We start from the raw sequence: 7315 nt of genomic DNA, 5'->3' as shown, positions 1-7315 counted from the left end.
TGTTAGATTTATTTTTTGAATGTCAAAATATATATTTTTCTTTTGCTGGGCAGTTTTTTTTTGCGCCCCCCTCTGTAGGAAAGACCGCCCCTGGTCATATGAGTATTTTCTTTATTTCGTACCAGGGTCATTTCTACATAAAAAGGGAGGGCAGTGTTTTAAAGAAATGGCAATTGCGAAGACAGCCAGCGGGTCAGCATATTGTTGTGATTTGTGTAAAACTTGGAATTTGGGTGAGACCGCGTCGTTTTGACGTTAGCCTCAGAGTCACAGACTCGGCTCGCTGGCACTGTGTAGTACGGCTGTGTAGTACAGCTACTGTCTTCAATGCCACAGCTATGGCTAAACTTTATTATGTCAAAAGAAACTTTCTCATTTCCGGCGCTTCCAAACAATCTGTGAAGTGTGGCTAGCAACAGCAGCTAGCTTGCCTCTAGCAAACTTCTTTTGAATTAGCCATGTCCCTCTAAATTAATGTCAAACGTATTTACGTATTGGGGGGCATATTTTCAGTTAGCAGATGTTACTGTTTGAATCGCAATTCCATCTGAAATACTGCCAGTGACAACATTGTTACAGTAGCTTGTTTCAAAGGGGCTTCGCTTGTTTCAAAGGGGATTCGCTTGTTTGGGTGTTCTTAATGAATTATGTAATATGAATAGGGTAAATGCTTGAAATATAATCAGAAGGGAGAACGGACCCACCTGCTGCAACCGACGCAAGCAAGCAACCCTACAATTTCCCCAGAAATTGGACCCTCTCTATTATTCTTCGAATACCATGGGAGTCAATGGCAGCCCCTAGAACCATAAGGTAACTTTTTGTGAAATTTGGCACACTCATTAATAACAGTCCCTGCTTTATTCACACCAACTTTCATGTCTCCCATTAAACCACTCTAGCGCCACCAACGGGTCAAAGTTGGACTTTTGTTAACACGCAACTTTTGAACCGTATGACCGATTAAAAAATGTTTGGTACCGTTGGATTCCCATGATCAATGATCCCATGACGCGTTACATTTACATTTATTCATTTAGCAGACGCTTTTATCCAAAGCGACTTCCAAGAGAGAGCTTTACAAAGTGCATAGGTCACTGATAATAACAACAAGATAGCCCCACAGCATTGCGGGTAGTCAAAAACAAGAAGTACATATTGTGAACAACCAAAAAATAGTGCTAAAGGGAAGAAACCATAAGAGCATGTAGTTAAACAAGTTAAAATTACACAACATTAAACTCTAAGTGCAAGTGTACCTGTAGGAAAGCAATAAAAATAGGATACAACAGTTTAAATCAGCTACCACTAACCAACAAGAGCAACAGTCTAAGCAAGAGTCATTGTGATCCTTGAGGAAACTAGTGTTGGGTTCAGCAAACCATTCCTAAGTACCATTGTACTCCCGGAACAAGTGCGTCTTGAGCCTTCTCTTGAAGGTGGAGAGACAGTCCGTGTCTCTGATGGAGGTGGGGAGTTGATTCCAACACTAGGGTGCCAGGCAGGAGAAGAGCTTGTGCTGGGACCGGGCGGTCTTGAGAGGTGGGACCACCAGGCGGTTGTTTGAAGAAGACCGTAGGTGGCGGGTGGGGGTGTAAGGCTGCAGGAGAGACTTGATGTAGTCGGGCGCAGTCCCGTTCACTGCTCGGAAGGTCAGTACCAGGGTCTTGAATCTGATGCGGGCCGTTATAGGTAGCCAGTGGAGGGAGATGAGGAGCGGGGTAACGTGGGAGCGTCTGGGTATAGATTTTAGACCAGACGGGCCGCTGCGTTCTGAATCCTTTGAAGAGGGCGGGTTGCGCATGATGGGGGACCGGCGAGCAGCGAGTTGCAGTAGTCCAACTTGGAGAGGACAAGTGCTTTGACAAGTAGCTGGGTGGAGTGCTCAGACAGGTATCTCCTGATCTTCCGGATGTTGTAGAGGGTGAATCTACACGACCGGGAGACCGCAGCAATGTGGGCCGTGAGGAAGAGCTCGTCATCCATGGTAACCCCAAGGTTCCTGGCAGAGGATGAGGGGGTCACCGTCGCAGATCCCAGGGTGATTGAGAGGTCATGGGAGATGGAGGGTGTGGCCGGGATGATGAGAAGTTCCGTTTTGGCAAGGTTCAGCTGGAGGTGGTGCTCAGTCATCCAGGCGGAGATGTCTGTGAGGCAGGCCTCAATCCTAGCTGAGATCCCCGGATCGGTCGGGGGGAACGACAGGTACAGCTGCGTGTCGTCAGAGTAGCAGTGGTAGGAGAAGCCATGGGAGGTGATGATTGGTCCAAGTGAGGTGGTGTACAGAGAGAAGAGGAGGGGACCAAGGACGGAGCCCTGTGGGACACCAGTGGAGAGCTGGCGAGGGCCTGACAGTTTGCCTCCCCAGGAGACCTGGTAGGATCTTCCCGACAGGTAGGATGAGATCCACTGGAGTGCAGTGCCAGTGATGCCCATCTCAGAAAGTCTGGAGAGCAGGATCTGGTGGTTAAACGTATCAAACGCCGCAGAAAGGTCCAGCAGAATGATGACGGTAGACCTGGAAGCCGCTCTGGCAGACTGGAGGGCAGTGGTGACTGAAAGGAGGGCATTCTCTGTGGAGTGGCCGGTCTTGAAGCCCGATTGGTTGGGGTCGAGCAGGTTGTTCTGAGAAAGGAAGTTAGACAGTTGGTTAGATACAGCACGTTCAATTGTTTTAGAGAAGAAGAATAACAATGATACCGGTCTGTAGTTCTGGAGAACGGCAGGGTTAAGGGAGGGTTTTTTGAGTAAAGGGGTAACTCTGGCCTGTTTGAAGACAGAGGGGAAGGTGCCAGAGGTAAGAGAGGAGTTTAGAACATGGAGCAGAAAAGTTATGATAGAGGGGGAGATGGTTTGAAAGAGTGGGGAGGGGACAGGATCAAGGGGACAGGAGGTGGGGCGATGAGAGAGAATGAGGTCAGAGAGCTCTGCCTCGGACAGGGGAGAGAAGGAGTTTAGACATTTAGTTGGGTCAGTAATGGAGGGTGAGGGGGTAGGAAAGGTGGGTTTAGGGAACCGACTGCTAATGTCGGCGACTTTTTTCTCAAAGAAGGAGGAGAAGTCGTCTGCTGTCAGGGTGGAGGGAGGGGGTGGGGGAGGTGGGTTAAGAAGGGTGGAGAAGGTAGAGAAAAGTTTGTGGGGGTTTGAAGCGGAGTTAATTTTGTTAAGAAAGTAGAGGGTTTTGGCACCAGTTATGTGAGAAGAGAAGGATTTAAGGAGGGAGTGATACTTATCAAGGTCCAGACCGTCTTTGGACTTGCGCCATCTCCTCTCAGCTGCTCGAAGGGTGGACCGTTCTTCACGAATAACATGAACCAACGCTGATCAATTGCCTTTCACTAAGTATCAATAATACTAGGCTACTTAAAAAGTAAAAACTCATAGGCCTAGCCTAATTGAATAACATTTATATTTTGGGGTTTACAATCTATTTTGTAAAGCTGTGCCAGGTATTCTGGGATTTGCATCACTCTTCGGTCTGGTCACTTCTCCCTCGCTCTCTCCTTTTTCTTCCTCCATCTCTGTCTGGGGCTGGCTGCATCAATCGCTTGATGTACTTTTCTATTTCCGCATCAGGAACTCCAGGGGAGTGGAAATACAGCAGTCATTAATAAAGCAAGGGAGGTGGCTTGGCAAACCAGTGCTGACCGACTAAATGCGTAAGTTGTAGGATTGTTTATTCAAATTATTGTGGTGTGTAGACAAATTAATGCATTTACTGTTTTTAGCCAATTTGAGTGGTAAGTATAAGTAACCTAGTAAATTCAAAGGTTAGTGTAAAGTGTTCTGTAAAATTGCACCCTTTATAGCCACTAAAATCATCGGTGACACCATGCGACTGGTGGAGGACCACCTCCAGAGAGCCTCACACCTGCAGACGAGCTGGTCTTAAGCCTCAACCGGGGGCGCTCTCTAGTAGAGGGAATAGAGGGTGGGACCTCTTCTGACGTCCTTCCCCAAGGTGTTCGGGAGAAATATGTTCAAGGTATTTTGACTGCTATGCCTTTCCTCAAAAGGTATCAGTCTCTCTATGGTAAATGGTAAAATAGGGTAACAGGCCTATCTTTCAGTGACTGGAGATTAAATATCCCTTTTGGATCCCACTGAAGGGGCCCAAGCCCATTACATTGATCCCGTAAGTAGTCCTTTTTTAAAGGCTGTGCATGATAACATTATTATTTGCCTTTTTAACTGCTGTGCTCTATTTGCAGGGAGAAGGTGCTAGCATGTGTATGGCCCCTGATGAAGAGACCATGTCTGCCATGACAGAAATTCCAGAGGTAAGACCAAATCATGTTATTGGATGTCTGTTTCCTTTTCAATTATGTTTAACCATACACCTTCCTGCAGGAAATTCCAAGAACATCGTCAAGGAGCGAAGTAGGTAACTATTAATATTGCTATTGACGACATAATCGGCTACTCTGACAATCTTCTTTTTCACAGGATGTCCGGGCAATATACAAGAGGCATTTACTTCTTGATATTGAAAGCAAAAAACTGGACATGGGATTTTTAATCTTCAACACAGAAGATTAAAAATAAAAAAGTTGCAATTGGAGATAAAGAAACTGGAGAAGGATATATGTATACATTTAAAACACTGCAGAAGGTCATATTTGGGCTTTTTAATAACTTTTCTTTTTTGTCTTTACAGCTTGATGAAAATAAATGAATAAATAAAATGAAATTGCAATGTGTTTTGTATATTCTGTTTTACAGTCAATGTCACAGAGGCCTTTCCATATGCCCATAGAACTGCACCTAAACCCCCCTAAACCCTCAAGGAAGACAAGGAAAAACTTCCTTCTTAAATGAATTCAAATCAATTTAACTTAAACTCTGAGCTTTTAAATAAATGGTTAATTCAAACAAAGGTGACCGTGACTAAAATGGGTTAACTGAAATAAGTATTCTTGTAAAGATCCCGCACGGTTCTTCCATCTCTGTCCTGAAGGGCTGGGTTCAAATCTTCCCATTGCTCCTCCGGCAACACTATGGGCAGTCTCTCACGGCGTAGGGTGGCGATGTTGTGCAAGACAGCTGTCCTCGGCTGGTACATAGGCATACCTGTACATTTAGGCTATGGAAAGATTTCCGATTGACATAGTCTGCCTCCACAGGTCCAGATGGGACTTGGATTTGCACATGTGTACAGTCAATTGCCCCTATGACATTAGGGAAGCCTGAAGGAGAGGATTCAATTAATACTTGTCAACTTGCAGACTTTTTGAAAAAGAATACTGTCATATACCTGCAATTGAATAAAAAGTCTCTTTGATTCGTTGTATGTCACGATGAGCAGGAAAACAGACGTATATATTCAGGTACCGCTTTAGCGCAAGGTATACCGTTCGTATTTCCCGGCACACAGTTGCCGTTGCAAGAGCTTCTGCGTCCCCAACACTGTACAAGAAGGTCCCACAAGCAAAGAACGCAGAACTATACAGACGGACTGTACAGTGGTCAAAGCCTGACTGCGTGTTTTTTTTTCCTTATGTGCGGCTCCAGCAGACTACATAGGTAAATTATGCTGGGCCTGCTGAACCGATACCTCTCCCACAGATAATCGTCAGGGAAGCACAGCGGGTTGTTTCTGTCTCTGAAGACCCGTGGGGCTGGTTGAGTTATCGCTCTTTAAATTATCTGTGCACCTTCGTCCACAGGGTTGTCGATGAATGCCATGATGGTTCATATTAATAAATGATCTTTTGACTAACTGCTTTTATAGTTAAGGCCTATGTCAATTATCCAATGACTTTTGCAAACAGTTTAAGTGACATCATGTCTTAAGTGGTTTATTTCGCTCAGCCTTATAATATATAATTATATATTAAAAGATGAGCGAAACACGGCAATTAGCCTAATTCATAGGGTCATTCTGACAAAAAAGGTTTACACTTTTGTTTCCGAACACGAACGGAAAAAAAAATCCTCGGAAGGCTGAAATTCCCTTGGCGGAACTATCTTTTGAGATTCTGTTTCCGCCTGTTTGAAATTATTTGCAACACATTTTAGTTTAGCTTGACTTTTAGCCTGACACGGATCAGGGTAGTCCCGATCCTTGGTTACGTAGCTAGAACTAGAATAATCCACCTTAATGGAACGGAACTCTCGCTAAAGCAAGCTAGATTTCGCGAAATAAGTCTTGCTTTCCCTTAATCGACTCTGATGGAACACCCCCCAGAATGGTTACGACGCACAGAACCTTTTAGAAAGAGAACATTTAGCATGTATTCAAATAGTCCCTGAAATATTACTCATAGTCAATGGATAACCCTTATTATAATTGTTTTAAACAAGGGCCCTTTGTAAAATATATCCCATTCATTATATTCTTTCTTCCACAGAAAGTGTGTTCTCATGTAAACTGTGTTGTCATTATGAATTTCCTTTGCTGACAATCAAAACAACAGCCTGTTCGATTTAAATAAACATTTCTGTGACGTTGTGCGTCTGCACCAGCCAGTGGTCATGAAACTCTTATCGATGACACTTTTTAATTTTCATGGCTTGGGTATTTGTAAGGAGCTTTGTGAGGATTCTCCACACATTCTCCTTGGCGGTCATCCCTCCAGACAGTCCCAAATATGCAGTCTGAAAAACAACAAATTTATATGTCGATTATATCACCAATTTGAAGAAAGCTTATGAATTTTAGCCTACTCAGTCAGATTGTGGCTTGGTTGATTACTTTTCATCAATACATGTGACAGATTATAATGTTTTGGCTACATACCAAGTTCTTTTTTATGCCTTGGGGGGTATTCGTCGTAGCTCGCTAAGCGATTTAGCAAGCTAATTTTCAGGCTAAGATAAAACGCGCCCCTCTTTTTGGTTCGTGGAAGCAACTTTCAATTAATCACCATAGTAACATAAATTAGCACTAACCTGCTCCAGAGCAGGCTAACATAAGTGTAGCTGGATAAGCTTGCCACACCCAGGGAAAAAAACATGGCATCTCCATTTTTGAGAGACCCAGTTGACGAGGGAGCTATTCTAGTTCGATTAGCCTTTCATACCGATATGTTCTTCGCGATCGCCAAGATCCTTTATGTCACACGGATGAGTTCCTGTTTGAGCGATATCGATTTAGCCGACAAGGACTCATTTATTTGCAAGACCTTCTCGGGCCGTACATTGCAAGTGTCACACGCCGCAGCAGAGCTTTAACTGTGCTTCAGACTCTATGCATAGCCTTGAGTTTTTTAGCGTCAGGTACATTTTTATTAGGGTGACCAGATTTGAGTTTGTGAAAAAGAGGACACTTCGTCACGGGGGGGGGGGGGGGGGGGGGGGGGGGGGGGGGGGGGGG

The 7315-nt window shown here is 44.6% G+C and overlaps 1 long non-coding RNA gene across 4 annotated transcripts; it reads left to right on the top strand.

The window, feature by feature from the left end:
• Positions 1 to 3573: 3573 nt before the first annotated feature.
• Positions 3574 to 4618, top strand: LOC124470806. 4 transcript variants are annotated; one of them, XR_006956462.1, is made up of 3 exons: positions 3574 to 3659; positions 3810 to 3985; positions 4212 to 4618. It is a non-coding gene; the product is annotated as an uncharacterized LOC124470806 (long non-coding RNA). The 4 variants fall into 4 exon arrangements; XR_006956461.1 differs by having other exon boundaries at positions 4071 to 4618; XR_006956459.1 differs by having other exon boundaries at positions 3810 to 4135.
• Positions 4619 to 7315: the final 2697 nt, after the last annotated feature.

Source organism: Hypomesus transpacificus, chromosome 9, assembly GCF_021917145.1.
Source record: "Hypomesus transpacificus isolate Combined female chromosome 9, fHypTra1, whole genome shotgun sequence".
NCBI classification, from domain to species: Eukaryota; Metazoa; Chordata; class Actinopteri; order Osmeriformes; family Osmeridae; genus Hypomesus; species Hypomesus transpacificus.
Note: the sequence above shows the minus strand (reverse complement) of the source record. Positions and strands in the feature narration are given on the sequence as shown.